General features: G+C 38.3%; 1 non-coding gene across 1 annotated transcript; it reads left to right on the top strand.

Annotated features, from left to right (window-relative positions):
- Positions 1–16,875: 16,875 nt before the first annotated feature.
- Positions 16,876–16,980, top strand: LOC122445649. The gene has a single exon (XR_006270610.1). It is a non-coding gene; the product is annotated as a U6 spliceosomal RNA (small nuclear RNA).
- Positions 16,981–17,375: the final 395 nt, after the last annotated feature.

Genomic DNA, 17,375 nt, shown 5'->3' with positions numbered 1-17,375 from the left:
TGCATCTAATTTATTTTGCTTCATCTAGAAATTAGTTCTACTTATCCCCATCCCTCAGCCCAAATTTCCATTCTTCAACTTCGGCAAAATGGATAGCAAGAAATCGCTTGCTGTTTTAAGATACAGTAAAATAGAGCTACCCTAAGAAATAATTCCCTTCCACAAGGGCTTCCCTTGTGGCTCAGCTGGTAAAGAATTTCCCTGTAATGCAGGAGACCTAGGTTCAACCCTTGGGTTGGGAAGATCCCCTGGAGAAGGGAAAGGCTACCCACTCCAGTAGACTGGCCTGGAGAATTCCATGAACTATGTTCACAGGGTCGCAGAGAGTCAGATATGACTGAGCAACTTTCACTTTCAAGAAATAATTGGACATTAAGCAGAGCTTGTCTTCCCCCTATTCTTGAGTCACTAAAGGGTTTCATGCAGAAAACTATCCATTCTACAATGCATGTGAGAGGTAGATGGTAACCATTTGAAATACATATAGATTTAGTCTTTGAGTGTCTGATATAATCCTTTGAAGTTTTCCAGTTATGAAACCTATAGCAACCAGAACACTTGTTTGGTCTCTTAAGCAGAAAATATTTTTATAAGAAGTTTAGCAAAAGTTCATGCAGTCAATGGTAAGTTGGAGACAAAGATTTGGGAACTGAATAAAAGTTAGGATACTAACAGAGAATTATAAAGAACAAGCAAAATAACTTTTTGCAGCAGCCATCTCAACAGGAAGCCACCAGCTTCATTTGCTTCAGACAGAAGCATGTGACTGACTGAGGCTTTCTCATGTTCCCATATCACCTTGGGTGGCACAAGTGTATCTAAAACATATCTGGTTCTTAATAAATGTCGAATGAGTGAATGAATAAGTGAACAAATGAAGTTGTTGAATTTGGAGTCATAAGAATACCTTTTGCTTAAGTCACTTCTAGTGTCAAAACTGTATTTGGAATTTCATTTGATTTTCTGACAACTTCAGAGGGCTAATGTGAGTCATAGACCATTATTTTCTGTCATCAATTCAATGGGTGATTATAACTAACTCTCAGTTTTGTTTCAGCCCCTGTTTATTCTCCTCCAAAATGGAGGAAACAGGACTGGGATGGATGATATTAAAATGAGGCAGGATGCACTTTAACTTACTGGGTCTGACTTCCATTTTCTTTAAAGATCTCTTGAAATTTCATGTGAGGGATGGACACAACAGGCAGCAGGAAAGCATTAAGAAGAGAGTTCTGAGTGTACTGAGACAATTTGGAATAAAAATATATATGAAGAAATAAGTACCCTAAGTTGATGTTTTAAATGGGTGTTTTGCTACATCTCAGCGAGGATCTGGGAGTAGATTCTGAAGAAGAAGATGTTGTCCTTCTACCTAGGTCAGACGTGTTGTGCACAGAAGCCCTAAATGTACCATCTATTTTGAAAAATATATTACAGCCTACCCTGAGTTCTGTCCACAGAGACCATTCTAGATGACTACCTCTTGCTGAGAAATGGCATTTTTTTCTTCTCTACTGTGCACTCTTTCTGGGTGAGCGCTTTCAGTCTCTGGGTTATAAAGACCATATCTATACCAGTGACTTCCAACTTTGTATGACCAACCCTGACACACTCAGGAAGTTCAGACCCATATTTCCAGGTGCCAAATTGAGATCTCCAAAAAATAACACAGCCAAAGTAGAATTCTTGATTTTCCCTCCAAATTTACTCTGTCTTGATCCTTCCCAGGCTCACCACCAAGTTACTTAACCCAAAACTTATTGATCCTTCTCTTCCACTCACAATTACAGGCTGGCAGTAAGAACTGTGGCCTCTGACTAGAAACACACAGCAGACCTAACTAGTCCTGTCCATCTGTACAACCACCAACCAACCAGCACAAACTACCCAATCTCTTGCCTAGACAACCAGGAGAGCCATCTAACTGGCTTCCTTTCATTTGCTCTTGACCCCTAAATCCATCCTTCACCTAGCAACCAATGTTATCTTTTATTTAACATTTATTTATTTATTTGGCAGCACTGGATCTTAGTTAAGGCACCAGGGATATTCGCTGCGGCATGAGGGATCCAGTTCCTTGATCAGGGATTATAATCCCCTGCATTGGGAGCACAGAAGCAACAGAGTCATAATTATTAATACTAGGCCACCAGCAAAGTCCCGCAACCAGCATTGTCTTTTTAAAATGAGTATCCAATCATATCACTTCTATGAGTCACACTCTCCCATGACCGTCCATAGCACTTAAAATCAAACCAAAGTCCTCTTCCTGCTATCTAAGTCTTACATCATCTGAGGTTGGCTTCTGAATCCAACCTCATTTTTATCATTTTCTATTAGATCTAATCCATGTCTGCTTTCTTATGGTTCTTTGACCCATAGGAACTTTGCTCTGTTTATCCCCTTTGCTGGATGCTCTCCTCTCTGAGCACCATATGACTGACTCCTTCCTATTACTGGGATCTTGGTTTAAATATCTCCTCCTTAGAGAAACAGTCTCTGGGTATCCAACCTAAGATAATGCCTCCATCACTCTCTAGCCTATCAGATTCCATTTGATCCTACAGTCCTTGCGTAGCATGTTAGATTGCTAGGGCTGCCTTAACAAAGTACCACAGACTGAACAGTTTAAACAATAAGTTGTCTCCTCACACCTTCGCTGGCCAGAAGTCGGAGGCGAAGGTATCAGTAGGATTAGTTTCTTCTGAGGCCTCTCCCCGTGGTTTGTATATGGCTACATTCTCACATGTTTTTCCTTCTGTATCCACCTGTGTCCCACTCTTTCCTTCTTGTAAGGATATCAGTCAGATTGGGTTAGGGCCGAAACTTGTGACTTCACTTTAACTTAATCATACCCTTAAAAACTCTATTTCCAAATAAAGTCACATGCTGAGTTACTGGGAGTTAAGACTTTAACATATGAATTTTAGAGGAACACAATTCAGTCCATAACATTTATATACTTGTCTATTAATAAATACCAGATACTCCCATACCCATACTTCAAACAGAAAATAAGTTCCATGAAAGCAGAGACATTACCTGTCTTGAAAACCATAATATCTCCTGCACTGAAATATGTCTAGAGTAGAGCAGATATAATGTATATAAAGTCTAGCATAACTTGCAATTCATTAATTTTTTAATATAAGAATTATTTCTGGAAGATTATTAACTATCAACAAAGGTCATGATTGCTTATTTGTTTTATTCTCTACCCAAACTTCTTTTTTAGAATGTGTTAATAGAACAATTAAACTTAGAATTTTTAGCTCCAAATTCCTGAAAATTTCACAATATGTACACATTAAACAATATTTATATTCAAATTGCTCCTAGAAATCTTATTTGACATGGGGGAAAGGAAAGGGACAGATTCCATTTTACTTCAGTAAAATCAGTTCATGCCAAAGTTTATATTCAAATTCTATGTAGAAATCTTGCCCATTTTACTTTTATCAATTCTTTGCATAAAATCTGTTTGAAAAAAAGAAAACAGTAATTTCATAAGTGGAAGGAATACTAATTCATTCAATAGGGAATAATTTAATAATTTAAGTGAAATATAATTGTTTCACTGTTATTACAGTAACTATACCATGTGCAAAAAATAATTTTAATCAAAATACTGTATGTGCATGCATGCCTGCTTAGTTATGTCTGACTCTGCCACCTCCTGGACTGTAGCCCACTAGGCTCCTCTGTCCATTGGATTGTCCAGGAAAGACTACTGGACTAGGTAATCATTTCCTCCTCCGAGGGATCTTCCTGACCCAGTGACAGAACTCGCGTCTCCAGTATCTCCTATATTGTAGGTAGATTCTCCACTCCTGAGCCATTGGAGAGGCCCAAAATACTATATCTGCAGTTACCTAACTGGTCCCAGTGATTTTACTTTGAATTGACTATACTTTCTACTTTGGCTCACAGAAAAATGAACACTGTAAAGTACCAAATTCAGAAATAAGAAAGTTCATAAGCTAAAGATACCATAGTGTCTAATGGAGGCAAAATATGTGCAACTTCCTCATAGTCAGGGTTGTTAGGTGAGTGGATTACAGGTCCCAGAGCCAGTCTGACTAGGCCTGCTCCATCAGTTGATAAATGGAAGAGAGCTTGGAAGGCAGCTATGCTCATCACTGCACCACCAATGTATAAATGTAAGAAGTCTTTCTAACCTTTTCCTAACAAGCTTTCTAACCTCTCTGCACATTAAATGCCTCATCTCTAAAATGGAGATAATAATAGCACCTATCTCATTAGGTATTATGTTGCTATGAAATATAATCAAAATTATTTAGGGCAAAGTTTAGCACAGAATCCTGAATATGGTAAATACTTACTAAATATGTTTATTAACAGACTAAATTATCTGGAAGTTATTTCATTAAAAAAAAAAAAACTAGCTTCGAATATAAAAGACAAACTAGATATTGTCAGTTCTCCTTGTTGAAAAACAAGATATTTGGACATCTGCAGTATGAAAGTATGTTATTAAAAAGAAAAAATAAAGGAGTTTTGAGGTGTGACTTTAAGCCCATGGTCCTTTGTCAATCTTCACCCTGAAATGAAATTAATTGGGTTCCATCAATCAAAGAAAAATAAATAGTTTTATACTAGCTGGTATTAATTTTATATTTTAAATTGTTTTGTAGGTGTTTTTTTCAATTAAACTATAATTTTACGCTATCAGAAACAACCAAAATGGGATTTCCTGGTGGTCCAGTGGTTAAGAATCTGCTTTGCAGCACCGGGGCGCAGGTTTAATCCTTGGTCAAGGAACTAAGATCCCACCTGCCATGGAGCAAGTAAGCCCGTGTGCTACAACTGGTGAGCCTACGCACCACAGCTAGAGTGTGCGTGCCTCAGTGAAAGGCTCCCCATGACAGAATAGAGACTCCACATGCTGCAACTAAGACATAGTTTAGCAGTCAAGTAAATCAAATAAATAAAGATTTTTTTCAAAAAGGAAATAATAACAAAACCTCAACATTACCAAGTAGAGATGAAAAATGTTATAATAGTATTGAAATATCAATCAGGAAATATGGAACAATGAGACTGAAAACTACATAGAAGTAGTCACCCCTCTGACTTAGTCTTGGTAATACGCTATTTTTATCAGGATGGCTAAGTATTAATATTTCTTCATATAAATTAGAATGACAAATGCTAAAACATAATAAAGGCATGCTAAAAGGTAATCAAATGCAGCTATCAGGAGAGTGTGGTACTGGCAAATCAATGTGAATAGACAAATCAAGCAATGGAACAAAACAGATAGTCTAGAAATAGACCCCTACTCAACTGATCTTTGACAAAGAAGCAAAGGCAAGGCAATGAAGCAAAGACAGGGTTTTCAACAAATAATGCTGGAATCGCTAAATATCTGCATGTAGGAAAAGAAAAAAAGAAAAGAGAATCTACACACAGGCATAACACCCGTCACAAAATGTACTCAAAGTAGATCACGAATTTAATGTAAAATGTTGTTGCTTAGTCACTAAGTCATGTCCAACTCTTTTGTGACCCCATGGACTGTAGTCTGCCAGGCTCCTCTGTCCATGGTATTTTCTAGGCAAGAACTGAAGCTGGTTGCCATCCTTCTCCAGGAATCTTCCCGACCCAGGGATCAAACCCACATCTCCTGCATCTCCTGCATTGGCAGATGGATTCCTAACCACTGAGCCACCAGGGAAATGCAAAACTATAAAATTAGGAGAAAATCTAGATGATATTGCATTTGGCAATGACTTTTTTGATAGAACACCAAAAGCACAATCCATGAAAAAAAGAAGGTGGACTTCATTAAAATTAAACATTTCTGCTCTATGAAAGAAAGTGTTAAGAGAATGAAAAAACAACAAAATGCAAGATGATAAAGCTACTCTGAAGGCAGTTTGGTGGTTTCTTACAAATTAAACACACTCTTAATAACTTGATACAACCCAAATGTCCATGCAAAAACCTGCATGCAGATATCTACAGCAGTTTTATCCATAATCGCCAAAGCTTGGAAGCAACCAAAATGTTATTCAGAAACTGAATGGGTAAATAAACTATGATCCACTCGGACAATGAAATATTATTCAGTGCTAAGAAGAAATGAGCTATCAAGCCATGAAAAGACATGAATGGCTTAAATGCACATTACTAAGGGGAAGAAGTCAACCTTAAAAGTCTACACAGCATGTGATTCCAACCGTATGACATTCTACAAAAGGCAAAACCATGGAGACAATAAGAAGATCAGAGATTTTTAGGGATTAGGACAGAGAGAAGAATGGATAACAGGAGCACAGAGAATTTTAAGTCAGTAAAAATAATCTATATTGTACTATAAAGATAGATACATATCATTATAGATTTGTCCAAATTCACAAAATGTACAAAACCAAGAGTGAATCCTAATGTGAACTGTAGTCTTTGGATGCCTACAACATGCTGATGTAGGCCCATCAATTGTAACAAATGAACCAATTCTGAGGGGACTGGGCGGGTGTTTGAATAGGGAAGTCTACGTACATTGCGCTGGGGTAGGGGGTATGTGGGAAGTCTGTTTATCCACTCCATTTTTCCTGTGAACCTAAAACTACTGTAAAAAATAGTCTATTGAAAAATAATACAAGCAAAAATAATTTCTTAAGAAAGAGTGGCCAAGTGAAAAATTATGAAAGGTGGCTGTGTGTGTGTGTGTGTGTGTGTGTGTGTGTGTGCGCGCGCGCGCGTGCACTGTGGCTTCTTCAGTCATGTCCTACTCTTTGTGACCCTATTGACTATAGCCTGCCAGTCTCCTTCTGTCCTTGGGATTCTCTGGGAAAGAACATTGGAGTGGGTCGCCGTATTTATAACTAAATGCCAATTTTGACAGTGATATAACCTGACATAATAATATTATAAAACACCAGAATGGAAAATATTTAAATAATATTGTGCTCCAAATATAAGCATTTTCATTTCCTTTTTCTTAAAACTTTTGGCCATACCATGTGTCTTGCAGAATCTTAGTTACCCAACCTGGAATTAAACCTGCTACCTGCATGGTGAGGGCACAGAGTTCTAACCCCTGAACTGTCAGGGAATCCCCTAAACATATGCATTTCTTATTCTTATTATTGCTATTATTTTATTATTATTATCTTGTTTTATTCCTGAGCACACTACTTTTTCATTAAAAATAATCTTAATGGCTGCAAATATTAGATTTATAGAGAAATACATATAGCGGATTGCAAAAGGGCATTAATTAAAGGTTGTGCATGCTCGGGCACTCAGTTGAGTTTGACTCTTTGCGACCACGTGGACTGTAGCCTGCCAGGTTCCTCTGTCCATGGAATTTTTCCGAGCAAGAATACTGGAGTGGGTTGCCATTTCCTCCTCCAGGAGATCTTCCTGACACAAGGATTGAACCTGTGTCTCCCGGATCTGCTGCTTGGCAGGTGGATTCTTTACCACTGAGTTACCTAGGAAGCCAATTAAAGGTTGTACAAATCAAAAACTAAAACAACTGGTACTCAAGACTCAGGTTAGGCTTTGCTACTTAATATCCAGGCTTTCTGTCACAAATAGAAACAAAAACAGATCCAAAAAATTGTATTGAGCATTTATTATGTGCTATGTGTGTTAGTCAGTCAGTCGTGTCGGACTCCTTGCAACCCCATAGACTGTAGTCTGGCAGGTTCCTTTGTCTATGGAATTTTCCAGGAAAAAATATTGGAGTGGGTTAACATTTCCTAATTCAGGGGATCTTCCCAATCCAGGGATCACACCCAGGTCTGCATTGCAAGCAGATTGTGAATCATCTGAGCCACCAGGGAAGCATTGTTTTAAAATTCAGGAAAGAATTTTAAAAATCTAGGATTCTTATGAGACAAAAAATGAATATCTAAAACATGAAACATAAAGTTTGTAGTACTAAGTATAACTATAACAGACTCTCTAGAAAAGAAATCTTCATGGAGGAAGTAAGATCTCAGCCAAATTTCCAAAGGGTGGTCAGGATAACCAGAAGAGAATTATTCTTGATTTAGAATTGCCACACTATGTGAGTGTATGCAAGAAAGAGAGCTTCTAGAAAGCAGACAGCTTGGACACATTCCAGACTTTGCATTGTTAGCTGTGTGTCTGGTGAGCTCCATGAAGTACTAAAACTTTTATATCCCTTCTTCCAATTGACCCTTACCAGAGCTCTAGAAGGCTGAAATTATTAGCCTCATTTTAAAGAAGAAAATAAAGAATGAAAGAAACCAAGATCAAATCCCTAGTTATATAATAGAGCTATAATCTGAAAATCTTGATCTCTCTGGTTCTAAAATTATGTTTTATCCACTATAGCAAACTCTCTTCTTTACACACTCATATATTGTGACATTTATTTCTGCATATATAACTGTAATCTTATCTGAATAAAAATAAATATAAGGTGCATACACAAAGCTAATATTTACAGCCTTGTTCTTTTTGAAAAAAGAGTTTTTTTAACAAACAATTTTAATAGTTGTATTTACATGAATAATTCATAAATCAAAACAATAAAGTACAAAAAGAGAAGTTTGCCTCCATCCCTGCCTTTTTTTCTCATTCTTTCTTCTACTCATTCTAAGTAATGATTCTGCTAGCTTCTTATTTGTTCTTCCACTATTCTTTAACACAAGAAAATATGAAAATATATAGTCATTTCCTTCCTCTTATTCTCTTTACACTCATACCGTACTCTTTCATTAGCAGTTTATCCTGAAGATCATCCTGTATCAGTCACTAGGGGTCTTCATCATTCTTTCTTGTGGCTACATAATAGGCCACTGGGTGGATGTGCTGTAATTTATGTAACTGGTTCCACACGTGTATAGGTATATTTATTGAATAAACTCCCAGAAGTGAGATGATTGGGCCAAAGGTAGATACATCTTCAGATCTAGTAAATATAGCCACTTTTCCTGCTATAGACCATGTACCATTTTTCATATCTACCAGGAAATACATAAGAAAGCAGCTTTCTCTAGCAACTTGACAACAGCGTATGTGCTCAGATTTCTGGGTTTTTGCCAATCTGATAGGTAAGAAATGACACTGCAGTGTGAATTTCATATTTGTTATTTTATTGGTAAGTGCTCTTTTTTGAAGATCTTTTCATAAGATTGGGGGCCATTAGAATTTTATGTTCTGTGAACTGTGCATGCCTTTTGCCTATTCTCTATTGTATTCATTGACCTTCCTCTTTTCAATTTCTAAGACTTTCATAAACTAGACGAATTCATTTTTTGTCTGGAGTGTGAGATGCAAATATTTTCCCCGGGGTCTTAACATTTCTTTTCCTTTTGCTTATGATGTTCTATTGTAATGTAAAAATTAGTGTGTGTGTGTGTGTGTGTGTGTAGTATAATGTAAAACTCATCTTTTCTTCCTGGCTTCTGAAATTTGAGCCATACTTAAGATCAGCCTTCTCTACTCATTGGTTTTAGAAGAATTCTCCTGTTTCTCACTAGGAAGTCTGAGTGAACACACATTCTCTTCAGACATAAAAATAGACATTGCATTGCTAGCTGACTGAAAGTAGTTTGTTTCAAGTTATCATGCACAAGGCTCCTCCCAGGCATCAGGATGATAATACTCTGGCCGTGTCTTTGAACTGCTTACAACCTTATCTTGATATGTTCTGATAAGGGATTAGGAAAGGGCTTTGTGCAAAGGGCTGAGAGAACTCAGATATGAGACACTTAGCCCAACCTCATGCATTGGAGAAGGAAATGGCAACCCACTCCAGTGTTCTTGCCTGGAGAATCCCAGGGACGGGGGAGCCTGGCGGGCTGCCGTCTATGGGGTCGCACAGAGTCAGAAACGACTGAAGCGACTTAGCAGCAGCAGCAGCAGCATGGTCCAGGAAGGTTTCCTAGAAGAAATGATCCTGTTTTGTAATTGTAGGGAGAGGTGATGAAAAATATTATTTGTAAAAAAAGAAGAAGAAAAGAAGGGCAAACAATATATGTAGAAGGCATAATTTGTTAAAAACAACATCTTAACAAACATGAAAATCCTGGTCAGGCAAGAATTAACAAGAGGTATTAAAATCATTAGGTGTATGATTTATGAAGAATGAGTTTTTTATATTCCTTAGAAATCACACAGATTACTTCAGAATTTCACAACTTAGGCAAATTTAACAACACAGATGTTGGGATCTATGGAATGCTGGACTCAAAATAGTACCAAGTCCATCTGAAATTTTTTAAATTAAATATTTTATCATCAAGCTTTAAGATATGACTTACACTTTATATGAAATAAAGGAACAATTTTTTTAAAAGGCAAAAAAAAAAAATCCTAAATTAAGACCACGTATGAACTGCATCAGTTCAGTTCAGTTCAGTCAGTCATCTCCGACTCTTTGCAACGCCATGGACTGCAGCACACCAGGGTTCCTTGTTCATCACCTACTCCTGGAGCTTGCCCAATCTCATGTCCATCGAGTCGGTGATGCCATCCAACCAACTCATCCTCTGTCATCCCATTCTCCTCCCACCTTCAAACTTTCCCAGCATCAGGGGCTTTTCCAATGAGTCAGTTCTTCGTATCAGGTGACAAAAGTATTGGAGTTTCAGCTTCAGCATCAGTCCCTCCAATGGACACCCAGGACTGAACTCCTTTAGGATGGACTGATTGGATCTCCTTGCAGTCCAAGGGACTCTCAAGAGTCTTCTCCAACACCACAGTTCAAAAGCATCAATTCTTCGGTGCTCCGCTTTCTTTACGGTCCAATTCTCACATCCATACATGACCACTGGAAAAAACATAGCTTTAACTAGACTTTTGTTGGCAAAGTAATGTCTCTGCTTTTTAATGCTGTCTGGGTTTGTCATAGCTTTTCTTCCAAGGAGCAAGCGTCTTTTAATTTCATGGCTGAAGTCACCATCTGCAGTGATTGTGAAGCCCCCCCAAAATAAAATCTCTCACTGCTTCCATTGTTTCCCCATCTATTTGCCATGAAGTGATGGGACTGGATGCCGTGATCTTACTTTTCTGAATGTTGAGTTTTAAGCCAGTTTCTTCCCTCTCCTCTTTCACTTTCAACAAGAGGCTCTTTAGTTCTTCTTTGCTATCTGCCGTAAGGGTGGTGTCATCTGTGTATATGAGGTTATTGATATTTCTCCCAGAAATTTTGATTCCAGCTGGTGCTTCATCCAGTCCAGCATTTCACTTGATGTATTCTGCATATAAGTGAAATAAGCAGGGTGATAATACACAGCCTTGACGTACTCCTTTCCTGCCTTGGAACCAGTCTATTGTTCCATGTACAGTTTTAACTGTTGCTTCTTGACCTGCATACAGATTTCTCAGGAGGCAGGTAAGGTGGTCTGGAATTCCCATCTCTTTAAGAATTTTCCAGTTTGTTGTAAATTGCACACAGATTCCTTAATGGACAATTTCTTTTGTATATTAATTTAACAATTACTAATTTCTCCCATCAGGGAACTTCCATAACCCCCTTATCCTTATCCATCAGAAGGCAGACAGAATGAAAACCAAATCACAGAAAAATAATAAAACTGATCACATGGACCATAGCCTCATCTAATTCAATGAAACTATGAGCTATGTCGTGTAAGGCCAACCAAGACGGACAGGCCATGGTGGAGAGTTCTTCTGACAAAACGTGGTCTATTGAAGAAGGGCATGGCAAACCACATCAGTATTCTTGCCTTGAGAATACCATGAACAGTATGAAAAGGCAAAAAATAAGAAACTGAAAGATGAACTCCCTAGGTTGGTAGGTGCCCAATATGCTACTGGAGATCAGTGGAGAAAAAACTCCAGAAGGAATGAAGAGATGCAGCTAAAGCAAAGACAACACCCAGCTGTGGATGTGGCTGGTGATGGAAGTAAAGTCCGATGCTGTAAAGAACAATATTGCATAGGAACCTGGAATGTCAGGTCCATGAATCAAATTAATTGGAAGTGGTCAGGCATGACATGGCAAGAGTGAACATTGACATTTTAGGAATCAGTGAGCTAAAATACACTGCAATGGGTGGATTTAACTCAGATGACCATTATATCTACTACTTGGACAAGACCTTAGAAGAAGTGGAGTAGCCATCACAGTCAACAAAAGAGTCCAAAATGCCATACTTGGGTGCAATCTCAAAAATGACAGAATGGTCTCTGTTCATTTCCAAGGCAAACCATTCAATATCACAGTAATCCAAATCTATGCCCCAACCAGTAATGCTGAAGAAGCTGAACTTGAATGGTTCTATAAGACCTACATGATCTCCTAGAACTAACACCCCAAAGAGATGTCCTCATCATTATAGGGGACTGGAATGCAAAGGTAGGAAGTCAAGAGCTACCTAGAGTAACAGGCAAATTTGGCCTTGGAGTATAAAACAAAGCAGGTCAAAGGCTAACAGAGTTTTGCACAAGAGAACACACTGGTAATAGCAAATACCCTCTTCCAACAACACAAGAGAAGACTCTACACATGGACATCACCAGAGGGTCAACACTGAAATCAGATTGATAACATTCTTTGCAGCCAAAGATGGAGAAGCTCTACACAGTCAGCAAAACAAGACCGGGAGCTAACTGTGGCTCAGATCATGAAATCCTTATTGCCAAATTCAGACTTAAATTGAAGAAAGTAGGGAAAACCACTAGACCATTCAGGTATGACCTAAATCAAATCCCTTACAATTATACAGTGGAAGTAACAAGCATATTCAAGGGATTAGATATGATAGACAGAGTGCCTGAAGAATGATGGATGGAGGTTCATGACATTGCACAGGAGGTGGTGATCAAGATCATTCCTAAGAAAAGCAAATGAAAGAAGACAAAATGGTTGTCTGAGGAGGCCTTAGAAAGAGCTGAGAAAATAAGAGAAACCAGAGGCAAAGGAGAAAACGAAAGATATACCCATTTGAATACAGACTTCCAAAGAATAGCAAGAAGAGAAAAGAAATCCTTCCTCAGGGATTGATACAAAGAAATAGAGGAAAACAATAGAATGAGAAAGACTAAAGATCTCTTCAAGAAAATTAGAGATACCAAGGGAACATTTCATGCAAAAACGGGCACAAAAAAGGGACCTAACAGAAGCAAAAGTTATTAAGAAGAGGTGGCGAGAATACACAGAAGAACTGTACAAAAAAGATCTTCATGACCCAGATAACCACGATGGTGTGATCACTCACCTAGAGCCACACATCCTGGAATGCGAAGTCAAGTGGGTCTTAGGAAGCATCACTACAAGCAAAGCTAGTGGAGGTGATGGAATTCTGTTGAGCTATTTCAAGTCCTAAAAGATGATGCTGTGAAAGTGCTGCACTCAGTACGCCAGCAAATTTGGAAAACTCAACAGTGGTCACAGGACCAGAAAAGGTCAGTTTTCATTCTGATCCCAAAGAAAGGCAATGCCAAAGAATGTTCAAACTACCACACAATTGCACTCATCTCACTCACTAGCAAAGTAATGCTCAAAATTCTCTAAGCCAGGCTTCAGCAGTACATGAACTGAGAAATTCCAGATGTTAAAGCTGGATTTAGAAAAGGCAGAAGAACCAGAGATCAAATTGCAAGCATCCATTGGGTCATCAAAAAAGCAAGAGATTTCCAGAAAATTGTCTACTTCTGCATTACTGACTACACCAAAGCTTTTGACTGTGTGGATCCAACAAACTGTGGAAAATTCTTCAAGAGATGGGATTACCAGACCATCTTACCTGCCTCTTGGAAAATCCACATGCAGGTCAAGAAACACCAGTTAGGACTGGACATGGAACAACAGACTGGTTTCAATGTGGGAAAGGAGTATGTCAAGGCTGTATATTGTCACCCTGTTTATTTAACTTCTATGAAGAATACATCAGGCAAAATGCCAGGCTGGGTGAACCATAAGCTGGAACCAAGATTGCTGGGAAAAATATCAATAACTTCAGATATGCAGATAACACAACCCTTATGTCAGAAAGTGAAGAACTGAAGAGTCTCTTTCCGAAAGTGAAAGAGGAGAAGGAAAAAGCTGGCTTAAAAGTCAACACTCAGAAAACTAAGATCATGGCATCTGGTCACATCACTTCATGGCAAATTGATGGGGAAACAATGGAAACAGTGAGAGACTTTATTTTGGGGGGCTTCAAAATCACTGCAGATGGTGACTTCAGCCATGAAATTAAAGACACTTGCTCCTTGGAAGTAAAGCTATGACAAACCCAGATGGCATTAAAAAGCAGAGACGTTACTTTGCCAACAAAAGTCTGTCTAGTCAAAGCTATGGTTTTTCCAGTGGTCACGTATGGTTGTGAGAGTTGGACTGTGAAGAAAGCTGAGCACTGAAGAATTGATGCTTTTGAACTGTGGTGTTGGAGAAGACTCTTGAGAGTCCCTTGGACTGCAAGGAGATCCAACCAGTCCATCCTAATGGAAATCAGTCCTGAATATTCATTGGAAGGACTGATACTGAACCTGAAGCTCCAATACTTTTGTCACCTGATACGAAGAACTGACTCATTGGAAAAGCCCCTGATGCTGGGAAAGTTTGAAGGCTGGAGGAGAAGGGGATGACAGAGGATGAGATGGTTAGATGGCATCACTGACTCGATGGATGTGAGATGGAGCAAGCTCCAGGAGTTGGTGATGAACAGGGAAGCCTGGTGTGCTGCAGTCCATGGCGTCGCAAGGAGTCACACACGACTGTTCAACCGAATTGAAATGAACTGAATTTCACATAATACATGTAAATATAATTAGAAATACATATGAAAACTTAGATCCAATACATATGGGTCTAAGATTATCCCAACATGCCTTATTTGTTAATAATACAGTTAATCTTCTTTGGTATCCTAATTCTGTCTCTGATTTAGATTATCTTTCCCTTGAGTCCCAATCTGATCAGTTCCTTCTATAACAGTAGCCAGAAAGTGTATCCTGTCAACAATTTTCTCTGTAGTTCCTTTATGCTTTTTTACCAGGGAAAATTAATTGTCAGTAGCCAGATTTACCCTGAGATAACCAGCAAACCAGGGCAGCTTGGCTGCCATTAGTATGTCGACCAATGCTTTCTGTTCTTCTACAAGTGAATTAAAAGTTTGCTGACAGAAAATGAGGTAGTTGGCAAAGAAAATTAGCTTCTGGAAAACAGAGAGAAAACAATGCATTCAAATGTAAAGATGTGGACTCTGTGGTGATGATGGAACATTTGTGTGTCCAATATAAGTTCTGGATTATCTCTGCCTGCATGTACCCCGCTCCTCTTTTGGGGCTGGGGTTCACTCTCCTTTAGAACATTGTTCTTTCAGAGAGGTCTTCCCCAATCTACCCACATCCAAGTCCTCCCCTCCCTTTGTCATTGCCCTATTTTCTGACTATCCATATTTATTCATATCCATAACCGACTCTTTGTGACCCCATGGACTGCAGTCTACCAGGCTCCTCCATCCATGGGATTTTCCAGGCAAGAATACTGGAGTGGGTTGCCATTTCCTTTTCCAGGAGATCTTCCCGACCCAGGGATTGAACCCATGTCTCCCTCATTATAGGCAGACACTTTAGCATCTGAGGCACCAGGGAAGCCCCACAATTACCACACTATCTATGCTTATCATGTTTGTTGATTTGGGTGTCCACTCTCTTCCCTTCATTGGGATATAAGCTCCATGAGAGCTGAGGCTAGATCCAGTTAGCCCCATGCTGTATCCTCAGGGCCTGTAACAGGGCCTTTCATATAACAGGTACTTGATAAAAGTTACCTAACCGAACAAGTACAATACACCATGGTCCATGTGTTCCCCTGCAAGACAGCACACACTCTTAACTAAGAATAAGGCCTCTGTTCCTTTAAGAGATGCCCTAAGAGCTGATAAGATTATAGTAATCACATCAAGTTTTAGTTGTGATAAAAATGCCATTCTAGTATTTAATTTTTTATATTACCTATAGGAAACCCTGAAGTATAAGTTTATGAGTTAAGTTACAACAGAAGTCATTTGTGACAAAACATGAATTTGGGTGATCCTCTTATCTCTTTGGGAAAACAGTTCAATAGGGCGCAGGTTTTACCCTGTGAATAGCAAGCAGCACTTAATTACGACAGACAGAATGGGGGCAATGTTATTTACACTGCAGTTACCTGAGTTCTCCAATGATAACTTTTACTTAATTGCTGTCAGCTCAGCAATGCAGTCTTGGGAGAGTAATGAAGCTTGGGTTCTTGCCATTTCTTTTTATTTACATATTGTGAAGATTTGCTTAAATTTTTGAGGCCATATTTTATCATGTAAAATGACTGTGCTCATTTCTTTGAAATAAATTCTTTAGACAATTTAAGATGAATATGAAGACATAATTTATATTTTAAAACATTCTCAAGCTTACTGCAAAACAAATCTGAAAAAAATCATTCTGTTGACTTGTACATTAGAAAAGAGATAAGGTTCAATTCCACCTTCAGAGATGACACTTAATCTTATGGATTATAAAGTATGTAATTCTGAAATAAACATTTTCAGATTTATTCTAACTATCTGTAATGTCTGTTTTACTGGTGAATATTAAAGGGGTGATGCAAAAAATGATTCACGAATTTTCCCACAGTGAACAACAAATTTGGCAGGTGTCTTCCTGGGTACGAGGTAGGAATAAAAATAACAAATTGGAAAATATTTGATGCGGGAGGTGGGAGTTAGTGGATTAGAAGACTTTTCTCTGTTAAAATCATGCTTTTCTATTGTTTGAATTTTCTAAAATATGTTTTTGGAGTTCTTTAAAAAGAGAAAACAAAATTTTAGAAAAGAAGATAGCATGTAAATTATTTATATAATTGACACAAATTGATGCTTTTAAATTAAGTAATGTTACACACATCTAAAAATAATAAATGCCACGCTCACTTCAGTGGCACTTGCACTAAAACCAGAACTACACCGAGAAGACAGGCTCCTGCACAAGGATGACATGTAAACTTGTGAAGCGCTCCATGTTTTTCGGGGTTGGGAAAGCTGGACACATGTAAATCAATGTAGTTAGAGCAGGGCCTCACACCATGGACAAAAACAAACTCAGAAATGGCTTAAAAACTTAAATATAAGATATGACACCATAAAATTTTTAGAGGAGAACATAGGCAAAACATTTTTGGACATAAATCGTACCAATGTTTTCTTAGGTCAGTCTCCCAAGGTAACAGAAATAAAAGCAAAATAAGAAAATGGGACCTAATTAAACATAACCTTTTGCACAGCAAAGAAAAACATAATTAAAATGAAAAGAGAACCTACAGACTGGGAGAAAATATTTGCAAATGATGTGACTGACAGGGGCTTAATTTCCAAAATATACAAACAATTCATATAACTCAATAACAACAACAACAACAAAAC

The sequence above is a fragment of the Cervus canadensis genome, chromosome 7 (assembly GCF_019320065.1).
Source record: "Cervus canadensis isolate Bull #8, Minnesota chromosome 7, ASM1932006v1, whole genome shotgun sequence".
In the NCBI taxonomy this organism is placed as follows: domain Eukaryota; kingdom Metazoa; phylum Chordata; class Mammalia; order Artiodactyla; family Cervidae; genus Cervus; species Cervus canadensis.
Note: the sequence above shows the minus strand (reverse complement) of the source record. Positions and strands in the feature narration are given on the sequence as shown.